This window comes from Columba livia, chromosome 4 (genome assembly GCF_036013475.1).
Source record: "Columba livia isolate bColLiv1 breed racing homer chromosome 4, bColLiv1.pat.W.v2, whole genome shotgun sequence".
Lineage (NCBI taxonomy): Eukaryota > Metazoa > Chordata > Aves > Columbiformes > Columbidae > Columba > Columba livia.
Genome location: NC_088605.1, coordinates 42,018,599 through 42,031,659, shown reverse-complemented (window position 1 = coordinate 42,031,659; position 13,061 = coordinate 42,018,599). Strand labels below are relative to the sequence as shown.

The following is a 13,061-nucleotide window of genomic DNA, read 5'->3' as shown; positions in this document are numbered from 1 at the left end:
GTGCGGGGTCTTGTAGCCAGCAGCTGTGACCCAGACTTGTGCTTCCCGGAGCCCAGCCTCGGTGCCGCTCTCTCCCTGGGCGATGCTCCGTCAAGTTGACTCAGCAGCCCGGGACTGAATTTGAAAAGGGCGGGTAGTTGATGCGGGCCCGGGGCTGGTTGTCCGTGCGGGGAAGGTGGCTCAGGAGGCATCGCAGGGTGTGGAAAGTAAGAAAGAAAAAACAGCAGCGGGTGCCTAGCAAAAAAGTGTGGGGTTAAAGGCAGCATAGTGTTGTTGCAGGGACTTCTCAAGGAAGAGGTCTGTGAACTTTATTATTATTTCCAGTGGATCCTTTCTCCATGAACTTGCCTGGTTGCCCCTTCAGACCATGGAAAGTTTTAGCACATAGTAAGTCATCAAAGATATTTCTGGCCCGGTTCTGTGTTTTGTGAAGAAACATGTTTTCTTTAAAACCTGCCCACTGCTCATTTCATTTTATAACCTTTTGTTCTTGAGAGAGCCTATGACCTCTCAGCAGTGTCCATGCTACCCTATGGATCTCTGTCTTATTACTCCCTGGCACGCTTTTGTGTGCCAAATGCTCCTTTACCACTTCAGTTATTCTCTGGCAATCTTTATTAGCTTCTTCGGCCTTTTTCAGTTATATCCTGAAAGGGGAAGTATTAGAATGATGCAGTATTCAAGCATGTGCATAGTATGAGTTTACAAAACAGCATATTTATTATCTGATGTGTGCTCTGTTTATCTGCTAATGTTTCTTAACCATCTGTTTGCTTTATAAGACCACCCATGAGCGCTGAGATGATGTTAGTGAGGACACTGGAGAGGATCAAAGTTGCAACAGGGGCTTAAAAGACAGTAACACTGTTTCATTGCCCGGTTGGGATTGTTCTTTGTGTACTACTTAAGAGAAGCCAGGCCGGTCATCCCAAGCAGCTGGTGCAGCTCTGCCTCTCTTGAAAGAATGCAGGAGTGCCAAAGGGGAAAAGCTGCTTCTGAGGTATGGGCTTCTTCAGGCTGTCCCAAGTTTTTCATCTCTGTTTCTGTGACTTCTCTTGGGTCTTTTTGTAGAAAAATACCTAATGGAATCCTCCCACCCAGAGCATTTACGTCCATCACTTGCATTCATTTGTTCTTGATTTATGTAGAGACACATATTTAATGACCTGGGCAACTACCTTAAATGAAAAGCCTTAAACTTGCTGGTTTCAATTCAGCTCCTGTGATAAGAGCCTGCTCAGTTCCACTTCTCAGTGAAAATGTTCTTTTTTCCTTTTTCTTATTATGCTTCCTCTTTTTTCCTTCCTCAGAAAACTACAAATCCTACTGATCAGCAACCAGAGGACTAAGTTTTTCTGTGGCAGTGAAATGAGGCCACAATTCATGGGTTGCTGTTCACATAATCCGCATCACTTTTGTAAGGTGTTCTGCCTTGTTGAGTAGTTGGCGTGGCAGGCGTGGACTAAACCTACACAGATCTAATAACCATCTACTTTAAAGAGAAGAGTGGTTCAATAGATCAGTCCCAGAACTTCCCATTTCTTTGTACAACTATACAACTTACCTGTGTGGTGCCTTTGTCTGAGCTTTTGGTCAGCTTGAAAAGCAAGAAGTCTACCTTTTGTTTGTTTTGCAAGGAGCACCAACGTCTGTGTTCTAGTTAACACGTCTGTTCTGGAATAACCAGAAATGCTAGTGTGCAGTGTATTGTACGTAGTCCCACAGACAAGTATCTAATAACAGTGCCAGTTAATGACAATGGTTAGAATATTTATGTTTACCAGAAATACATTTATGTCAGTTAAGATACTTTATAGCAATTTATTTTTAAAATAATTAAAATAGTATTAAACTTTTTTTAAGAAACAAAATACACACAAAAAAAAAGTCTCTTACAAAAAATAGTCACAAATCATCTCATGTTGCTTAGCTGCTATTGTTTTCATTTATGATGAAACCAAATGCTGAACTGCACATTTATTTTTCTCGTTTCCCCACATTTTGTTTGCTTGCTTATGTGCATACTTAGGAATGCATACATGTTTTTTGTCTTTTAATCTAGAGGTTTGGATTCTGAATTTGGCAAGGATGATATTTGAGGGGAAACAGTAACAGGGAAAGAGATACAATAAAAAAGAAGAGATTTAGAACAGTTGTTAAAAGACTTCAGAACCAAGAATCCTAAAATGAGAGATTTGATTCATCATTTGGACACCCAAGCTCAAGCAACTACATTTTTTTATTAGCATAATAATTTCAGTTGTAGAAGTACTCCTCCAGTTGCCAGTCTTCCTGAAATACTATAGGCTAGCTATAATCTTGGGTTTAGACTGTTTCTTCAGATATCCAATACAGTCAGCTGAGAAAACACATACTTTGTCTGCATTGTATCAGCAGCATACTATCTAACAAGTGAATGCAATTGCTGCTATGTAGTTCCCATTTCTCTGTGCTTGTTCAGAGATAATTTTCTAACATTCTTTATTTGTTCAGGTATTTATAAATTTGGTCTAATGTATAATCCATTACTGCAAACTGCTGTACACTTACAAAACACCTCTACTCAATGGCTTCCACACATATGCAGTGTGCATGATAAATGGCACTAGACAAGTGTTTGAGGTTAAACCAAATAAACAAATGCTTCTGAGCATTTTAGAATCCTGAAGTCCCAGGAAGTTTGCATTTGTCAACACTCATTTGAATATGGCTAATTTTATATATAAGTATTTTTTCTACTCAATGGAAAACAGAGTGGTCTCAATGGGTTACTGAAAAGCATGGTTGGGGGAAAAACTATGAGTTTAAATATTTGGAATGCATAAATGTTTATTGTACACAACACTAGGTAGCGTTTTTGGAAATATGTGACTGCCGATTTCAACTGGTTTATCTGAAATATGTATATAAACTTTATAGTATTATTCTACTTTTGTTCTTAGTAGAGCACCCAGTCTGTGTTTTGTTTTGGTATACTGTTTTAATGATTAGGTTTGCATGTAATTTTTATAGTTAGAGGTTTTAATGATGTAAGTAAGGACTTAAAGATGTAAGATTCTCTTTTGCTCAGTTCCTGTTCCATCTTCTGGCCGATTTTGCAGACATTGTCATTTTAGTGCATCTGACTTCAAAGTCCACTCCTGAGGGCTCATCGCTCATCCAGTGCTGGGGAGTCTAGACCAGATTAAGGTATGGCCTGTTCTTAAATTACTTCCTCTGCAACTCCATCAATAATGATGAAGATGTCCGATAAGGGTATGGTAAAAAGATGTGTTGTGGCTGAACAATGCTGTGCTATGGCATCCTTATTTGCCGGCTGCCCTTAAGGAAAGCTAATGTAGATTAGAGGCCCAGTCTTAAATCCTATACTAAGGCATAACCTTTCCCATATCAGTAATAATTACAATATTTGGGGACTAACTTTCACAGTTGTATCCTCACAAAGAGGCCTAGTATCTACTTTTCCTCCTCTCAGTTTTATTTAAAATTTGGCATGAATGGAAACAGGATTGGGATCACAACCTTTTTCACAGTCAATTATAAGGTGTAATTATTATTACTGTTTCTTACTCATATTACAGGTGCAATTAATATTTGAACTCTATTCAGCTCCATGTAATATATGCAGTCTGTGCTCTGAAAATATGGGGTTGTGACAGATCCCAGCACAACTAGAAATAGAAAGGGGAAGTGAAAAGGTAAAAATAACAGTAAAGACTATTTTATTTGCATGAATTAGTTGTAATAGTCCTGACAGTCATAATGCTGTAAGCGCAGTCTATATTCTAGCCTCAAATTACAGACACTTCACAGGTACCTGTTTTATTTCAAGCTTCTGTAAGTTGTTAAAATCCTATGGAGATTAAAAAACAGATCACTTCTGAATATATTTAAAATAAAAGAACCTTTCTCTCTATGTATAGCTTCGGATTTTCACGTCATGCAAGTGTAAGTTTTGTGTGCTGAACAGCGTCAGGCTGTTTATACATGGTAATCATGTAACCAAAAACTGCTACTTGCTATGAAGCTTTGGCTTAATAAATAAAATGCCCTTTAAAATTTTGTGGCTGTTAAATGCAAGCTATTGAAAAGAGAAGAAGATAACACTGGTATTAATAAAAACTCTTTCAGTCTTTCACCAATTAATACACAAATTTGAATGCTGGAGGCATAGTGTGGCCATTTGTTAATTCAGCTAATAATAGATTAGTACATATCAGCTAGCAAAACGTCCTGAGTGTCCATAATGAAGCCCAGAGATAAGACTGATGAAAATAGGTAGGTAAAAGTTAATACAGTCATAGAGAGAGAATTTGGACTGCTTAATGCAGATTAGACAAAGGACATAATGTAACAGTGAATGGAAACATTGTGAAGAACAGAATGGGCACTCTTGCTTACTTTAAAAATTTTGCTGAATTTCCAGCTATATTAAAAAACAAATAAATTTAGGTTAAAGAAGAGATAAGTAAATAAGATATATCATGATACTCAGATTTATGCTTTCAGTGTATATTTCTAAAAATAAATATGGATTTGTATCTCTGTTTATTTTTCAAAATCACATTTCTGTTTATATTATATTATAAAGCCATCACAGTATGACAAGCATTTACTTACTGTATAAAGGGAAATGCAGAACTGTTTCTGAAGCTATTTGGGTTTAGATTATATATTGTCTAGGATAATTTTCATGGGAAAAGAGGAATGTTTGAGATAATTTGCCTCAAGAAAACTACTGATAAAATTAAAATAAAAACAGAGGATGAAATTTCAAGGAAAAAAAAATAAATATTTTTTTCCCACAGTTCTTTTTCCTTTTTCTAAATATTTTGTCTGAAAATCATAAAATGAACATGTCAAGAACTAGCTTGCATAAACTAACATTTTAGACTCTATGGTTAAATATTAGCCTTCTGACAAGGGAATCTTTTGAATATTCTGGATTCTGAGGATACCTATTTTTTTTCCCTAACATATTAGTCTGGATAAAAATATTATTCTTTTGCACAGAAAAACTGTCCAGAAACTTTCCCTGTTGCCAGTGAAAATTGACTGCTTACTATATGAGCATCTGCTTGTAGCAGAATTATTGGACTAAGCCTTTTCCTACTTAAATCTTTCCCCTTCATTTTTTTAAACTCAATATAATAGGAGTCCAATTTTACTAGACATTCTGCAAAGTTAAGTGTACCGATCTTGAGCTCTTTTCTTAATCTTTACAATGAATTTGTAATACCTTTGAGTCTTTCGTACACAAAATATTATTCCAAATGGGGATTTACTCAATTTCTGGAACAGCAGCATGATCTGCATTTCACTTTCTACACAACCTGTCTGTGCAAAATTATATCTGGTAACTACATAGATATGATTGTTATGACTTTCTGAATATAATATTTTTTTTTTATTTCATTGCCTTTTTGCACAACAAAATAATTTGTACAACGTGTGAACTATATCCCACTTGTTCTTTCCCAGTCTACAGCATTTTTCATTTTCACTCAAGTACTGCAGACTCTGCAAATACTGTTCCTCCAGTCTTATTTATATATGCATATGAAATAATATGTATTCAGATTGATTCTTTGAGCATACTGTGTCACTTTTCCTAGTGTAAATTGCTCCCTATTACTCTTCTTAGGTAAGCTCACTATATGCATGACTACATGCAATTTGGTGAGTTTATCTATTCTTTTGCTGTAGGCCAATCATAGATACCAAGGACTATTTGAAATTAATAGAATTTCTGTGTATAGTTGTGCATCCAGGAGGCACTAGATGGCAGTATATCAATTGTTTAAATGTAATTTTAATTAATTAGCTGTACTTGTTCTCAACAAACCGTGTAATAGTTGATTGAACTGGTTAGGACTATCTTATTGCTGTTAGAGTGCAGAGCAATTGCAGTGGAGCAGAAGCACACTGACTTCGATGGACTTGCACCAATAGGTATAGTACTATACCTTACAGTTATTATCTATGAATAAAATTACTTCTGCTTCATTTTTCAAGAAAATAATGTTTTGACAAGTTACACAAGCGTGACTGAAAATAAGAATAATCTACACTCTTTTGAAGTAAAATGATCAGGAAAACACTCCAGTGACTGAGAAGACTTCCATGAGCAAGAAGACTACCCTAATGGGTAGTCCTGCTTATCCACATGATATATCACTTGCTAAGGACTGGATCTTGTAAATCCTTCTTTTTTTTTTTTTTTTTTGTGTGTGTGTGTGTACAGGCTGTCCACAAAACCCATGCAGAACACATTTCAGCGAGGTGTCATTCTGTTGAAGGGTGGAGCTCCATCATCAGCTTTGCCTGCAGCTGATTGGGATGGTCCAGCTTTTCCCAAGAAATCCTTGCTGCAGGTTTCTGCTGCTACCTTTGCATCATGTCCAAGTTGTCACATGGCTACAAGGTGAAATCTAATAATTTTTTGTGGGTTTTCTGCTAGTTCAGTGAATGGAACCCACTCAGTATAGAGACCCAATTACCAGGAAGCAACACAAGTCAGAAAGTAGGAGCTGGTCCGTCTCTTCCACAGTCATCTTAAGGCTACACCATACATGAAATACAAACCTTCATAGTGCTGGGCCTCAGATCTGCTCATCAAGATTTATACTTTGCATCTCAGTAATTTGCAGTACTAATGTGAATCAAAGTCATGACCTATACTTGTTTCCATTTGTAATCCTTGCTTGAACTCAGACTACATTTTTCCGTGGCACTAAAATGAACTTGTAATCTACCAGGAACACTGCCCTGTTCAGCACTGATCGCACAGACTGGACTTCTCCACTGAGCAGAACTCAGACTTCATACTATTTGCTTTTTATTTGGCCTTTCTTTCATGAGACTCGGGTTGGAGTATTTAAAGCCTGTTTACCAGGCTGTGTGCTATGTCAGGTCTTTTTGGAAATTGCACCATGTCTGGTTCTGGTTTTGAAAACTGAAAAAAAACAGTCCTTAGTTACTAATTTTCTTCATCACATAAGGTCCATGAACTCTACAGCATAAACCTTACTGTTTACCTGTTTTCATTAAGTATCACAGTATCACGGTATGTTAGGGATTGGAAGAGACCTCAAAAGATCATCTAGTCCAATCCCCCTGCTGGAGCAGGAACACCTAGGTGAGGTCGCACAGGAACATGTCCAGGCGGGTTTTGAATGTCTCCAGAGAAGGAGACTCCACAACCTCCCTGGGCAGCCTGTTCCAGTGCTCTGTTACCCTTACTGAGAAGAAGTTTTTTCTCAAATTTAAGTGGAACCTCTTGTGTTCCAGCTTGATCCCATTACCCCTTGTCCTATCATTGTTTGCCACCGAGAAGAGCCTGGCTCCATCCTCATGGCACTCACCCTTTATATATTTATAAACATTAATGAGGTCCCCCCTTAGTCTCCTCCAAACTAAAGAGACCCAGCTCCCTCAGCCTTTCTTCATAAGGGAGGTGCTCCACTCCCTTAATCATCTTCGTTGCCCTACGCTGGACCCTCTCCAGCAGTTCCCTGTCCTTCTTGAACTGAGGGGCCCAGAACTGGACACAATATTCCAGATGTGGTCTCACCAGGGCGGAGTAGAGGGGAAGGAGGACCTCTCTCGATCTACTAGCCACCCCGCTTCTAATACACCCCAGGATGCCATTGGCCTTCCTGGCCACAAGGGCACAGTGCTGGCTCATGGTCATCCTGTTGTCCACCAGGACCCCCAGGTCCCTTTCCCCTACACTGCTCTCTAATATGTAATTTCCCAACCTATACTGGAACCTGGGGTTGTTCCTGCCCAGATGCAGGACTCTACACTTTCCCTTGTTAAATTTCATTAGGTTATTCCCCGCCCAACTCTCCAGCCTGTCCAGGTCCCGCTGGATGGCAGCACAGCCTTCTGGCGTGTCAGCCACACCTCCCAGCTTAGTGTCATCAGCAAACTTGCTGATAGTACACTCTATTCCCTCGTCTAAATTGTTAATGAATATATTGAATAATATTGGCCCCAGTACTGAGCCCTGAGGCACTCCACTAGATACAGGCCTCCAACTAGACTCTGCACCATTGACTACCACTCTCTGGCTTCTCTCCTTAAGCCAGTTTGCAACCCACCTCACTAGTCTATTGTCTAGACCACACCTCCTCAACTTAGCTGTGAGGATACTGTGGGAGACTGTGTCAAAGGCTTTACTGAAGTCAAGGTAGACCACATCCACCGCTCTGCCATCATCCATCCACCTTGTTACATTCTCATAAAAGGCTATGAGGTTGGTCAAGCATGACTTACCCTTGGTAAAGCCATTCTGACTGCCCCTAATAACCCTCTTATCCTTGATATGCCTTGAGATGGCACCAAGGATTAGCTGTTCCATTACTTTCTCAGGGACAGAGGTGAGGCTGACCGGTCTATAATTACCCGGGTCCTCCTTCTTGCCCTTTTTGAAGACTGGAGTGACATTTGCTTTCCTCCAGTCCTCGGGCACCTCCCCCGTTTCCCAAGACTTGGCAAAGATGATGGAGAGTGGTCCAGCAATGACTTCAGCCAGCTCCCTCAGCACCCGCAGATGCATCCCATCTGGACCCATGGCTTTATGGATGTCCAGACTATTTAATTGCTCCCTAACCCAGTCCTCATCGACTAAAGCAAACTCCTCCATTGACCTGGCTTCATCCGGGGTCTCAGGGGTACAGGGCCCCTCAGGACAGCCTCCGGCAGAGTAGACAGAGACAAAGAAGGCATTCAGTAATTCTGCCTTCTCTGTATCTTCTGCCACCAGGGCACCCACCCCATTCATCAGTGGGCCTACATTGCCTCTGGTATTAGTTTTATCTGCTATGTATTTGAAAAAATTCTTTTTGCTGTCCTTGACCCCTCTCGCCAGCTGTAATTCTAAGGAGGCCTTGGCTATCCTAGCTGCCTTCCTACATCCTCTAACAGCAGCCTTATATTCCTCCCAAGTGGCCAGACCCTGCTTCCATGACCTGTAAACTCTCCTCTTCTGCTTGAGCATACCCAACAGATCCCTATTCAACCACGCAGGCCTCCTGGCTCCCTTCCTTGACTTTCTTCGTGTGGGGATGCTTTGATCCTGAGCGTGGAAGAAGCAATCTCTGAATGCAATCCAGCTATCTTGGGCCCCTTTTCCTTCAAGCAGTCTTGCCCATGGGATTTCCCCCAGCAATTGCTTGAAAAGGCCAAAGTTAGCCCTGCTAAAGTCCAGGGTTGCAATTCTACTTGCTATTCTGTTCCTGTCACCCAAGATGCTGAACTCCACCATCTCGTGGTCACTGCAACCCAGGCAGCCCTCAACCTTTACTGCTTCGACCAGACCCTCCTTGTTAGTGAGGATGAGATCCAGCAGTGCACCTCTCCTAGTCGGCTCCTCCACCATCTGCATGAGGAAGTTATCATCAATGCACTGGAGGAACCTCCTGGACTGTGGCTGGCTGGCTGAATGGTCCTTCCAGCAAACATCAGGAAGGTTAAAATCCCCCACAACAACCAGGGCCTGTGACTGTGAGGCCACTCTCAACTGCCCATAGAAGGCCTCAACAACTTCCTCAGCCTGATCTGGTGGCCTGTAACAGACGCCCACAACAGTGTCACCCCTGCCAGCCTGCCCCTTGATCCTGACCCATACACTCTCAACTCGCTCGTCATCCACTCCTGGGCAGAATTTAGTACATTGTAGTTGCTCTCTCACATAGAGAGCAACTCCACCACCATGCCTGACTGGCCTGTCTTTCCTGAAAAGGAATGTATGTATCATTCTTAAGTGCTCCAGCAATTGCTTACACAGAAGAATAGTGCTAGAAAAACTAAACATTTTTATCCATGCTTAATTGTGTTTAACTGATTTTGGTCACAGTACAATTTATTTTTGAGAGCAGCTGCTTTGTTATGCCTTATTTCACATTCCAAATTTACATGTCTTATTTTTTTCTCTCTCTGCCTACTCTCCAGTACGTATTCCTCTGCAATCTCATCCTTTTCTCAGTCTTCTGCACACACATGCTTTTCCTTTTCACATTACTTATCAATGTAATTCTTCCCAACTGCATTCACGTCCTTAGCTAAGTGGTTCTCAGAAACTTTGAATATTCCATTCTTATAGAGAAAAAAAAAAAGAGTCTCTTACACTGGAGTAAGGCCTTTTAAGATTAGTTAATGATAGATTAATGCTGATATTAGTGCTCAGACAAAAGAATGCAGTAATAGCTAATGCCTGTATTGACCTCAAGTCCTGAGGTCATGAATGCCACGTAGGTCCTTGTGGATTGTTTAGATGCAGAGGCCTTGGTTGTATACAAGTCTGTTGCTGGATGGTAATGTTACTAGGGGGTGAAATGCACAGGGAAAGCAATGGATGTGTGCCATGAATTATTTTGGATAAAAAATACTTATTTTTATGCAAATTTTATATATAAATTACCCACAACTAAATTCAGTAGTATACAAATATAATAGATAACCTAGCAGATAAAAAAGTGAGGAAGGACCTTGTTTTTCTGTTTGAAGCAATAGCAATACAGAGATACACTGAAGTCTTCAATTCTAACCCCTTCCTTTCTTCTTCGTCATGAACAGGATCCCAGCCTTAGCAGCATCTTCTAATAAGTATTCTGGCCAAATTGTTAAAAAGCTATGTCTTCTAATATGTTAAACAAGAATAAATATTCTTACAAGTGTATTTTTGTCCTTTTTGAAGAGGTCTTCCTAACTTGCGTTTGTCAATTAGAAATACTGGTACAAACTTATTTCACTGTTCTCTGTGGCTAAACCTAATACAGATTTCTTCTAACATGACCACGTCAGCACGGTATGTGATGTCTTAAAGATGCTTGTAGAACACCATGTATACATGCAGTTACATTGACTGTTACCAGGATTGCTTATTCCATGTGTAGAGCTGTGTAACTCATGGAACTATATTGCTAGAAAACAGAGCATTTTCAGTGGATGTACTTCACTGATGTCTGGTGGCAGGATTTCTGTATCATTAAAGTACCTCTAGTGTCAATATAGCCAAAGAACCGTGCAGTCACTAGTAAGCATTGGCAGCATTCCTTTAAAACTCTCTAAAACAAGTAGGAAAGGACCAAGAGTTGTTACAGGGCCGTCCTAAACACAATTGGGAGTTTCCTCAGTAAATGCAGCGATTTGAATTGCTGCAGCATAAACAAACATGGCAGCTGTTTCATCATAGGTAAGAAATGTAGCCTCTTCCCTTTCAAAACAACATATAAACACCCCCACACGTATTTAAGTGTTTTTGTTTCTGTTTTTTCTCTGTTATTTTCTAAGAGGAGGTATTGGAACAAGCAAAATCCCATAGAAATCAAAACATTGTATTTAAAGGATGTATTTTCTCATGGTTAGATGTGTAAGTTGTTTTGCCATAACCACATAATGCATTTTGGATGCAGTCATTTTTGTTTCAGCTGTTTATGATTCCTTTCAGGACTAGTGAAGTACAAAGACATAATTTTAGAAAAAAAAATAGAACCCTGCCCTATTTGTGTTTCATTTTGATGTTCTGTATCACAGAAGTTACTTCAACTAACATTAAACATTTGGCTCAAAAGCCAAAACAACATCGCAAGAAAATGACAGAAGTCCCACATTGGAAATGCTTAAAGTTCATTTAAAAATGAACGTTATTAAACAGTACTGCTGTTTGAACAAGGGGCAGCATCAGCAGCTGCCTATATGCTTGCAGGATCTATATGTGTGTACACAAATCCTCATCAGCTTCCAGAGAAGTTTACAATGACTTCATACTCTAATGTGGTCCCTTAAACACAGCACAATCTACTACTAGTAAGATTCATGTAGGTCTTACAGATCAGTAAAAGTAGGATCTTTGTCTTACAAAGTGACATGAACAGGAGTTAGCTCTGGGGGAACAGAAACCTACCAGTGTGATGTGACAGTTGTCAGCAACTCTCTGATCTACCCATGCCAGACCTGCTGATGAACTCAGAACTTGCTGACTCTAGGACACACGAAGCCAGCTGAATTTTAAACCTCTGTTTCAGGGTGTATGATTGCTGGCTGGCCCCTTCGGAGCAGACTGCCCTGCAAGCAGGTTTTGTTGCATCTTTCAAATCTTTAACATGTAGCTTGTCTTCTCCAATACAACCCAGAGGCAAATCTAGTTGTCTCTTGAGAAGAGACAAATTCAGCAGTTACAAAGCACAGATTTCATAAAAACAGGCACTGACAATTGCAATTATTTCATTTAGGAAAACCTCCAGTGGAAAGCCATTGAAAAAATGTAAAAGTGTTCTCAGATCAAACATCACAGTGCAGTGAAAGAGGATTGGTAAACCGAGAAAACTAAACCAGCATTTTTCAAATGAGGAATATTATTAGAGATTAACAAACGTGAAATAAGAAATTAGAATACATTTAGTTTTATTAACCTGTGTTTTTATTAGAATCATTGATGAAGGCTTTATGTATCCATCTGTAATATTCTTCACTCAAAATGCACCTGCCATTTTCTGGTTTGCCTTATTACAATGTGCTGTCACTCTTAGAAAAATAGTTTTCATCAGTGAGAGACTTATTAGTTATAGATTAACTTAATCAATGTCAAATCTCTGGTGAAGAAGCATTTTGTTTTTACTGATACTATAACTCTTGAATAGCCAAATCGTGTTCAGCTTGCTAACCACTACATAATCTTCTGAGATGCGGAAGTAACTTACAGGCATTTAAGTACAGTGAATTCTTCTTGAATCCCTCAAGTTAAAAGTTGCCAAACATACTATTTTTCATTACTGTTTGAATTAGTTTCGCTTACAAAGACACGTGTTTGAAATAGATCCCAGTCCTGTTTGTGTTTCTTTTTGCCTAATGGCAAACATAAAACCACAACTCAAGTACTTAATGGTCAACATCAGTGATGTTTGTGATTGTACAACTAGAGACAGGAGGGCAGCTGTGCTGAGTAGCAGAGTCACTGTTCTGCTGGACTGGTTCAAACAAAAGTGGAAGAGATCCAGGAGGTCACAGTGAACCAGAGCACCAGCGCAGCAGCCTGTTCAAACCCAGCGCCCACC

At 39.7% G+C, this 13,061-nt stretch overlaps 1 long non-coding RNA gene across 1 annotated transcript; it reads left to right on the top strand.

Moving 5' to 3' along the window:
• The first annotated feature begins 5 nt into the window (after positions 1 to 5).
• On the top strand, positions 6 to 10,684 carry LOC110358796 (uncharacterized). The gene is made up of 4 exons (XR_002413540.2): positions 6 to 387; positions 783 to 1,000; positions 3,102 to 3,189; positions 6,245 to 10,684. It is a non-coding gene; the product is annotated as an uncharacterized LOC110358796 (long non-coding RNA).
• Positions 10,685 to 13,061: the final 2,377 nt, after the last annotated feature.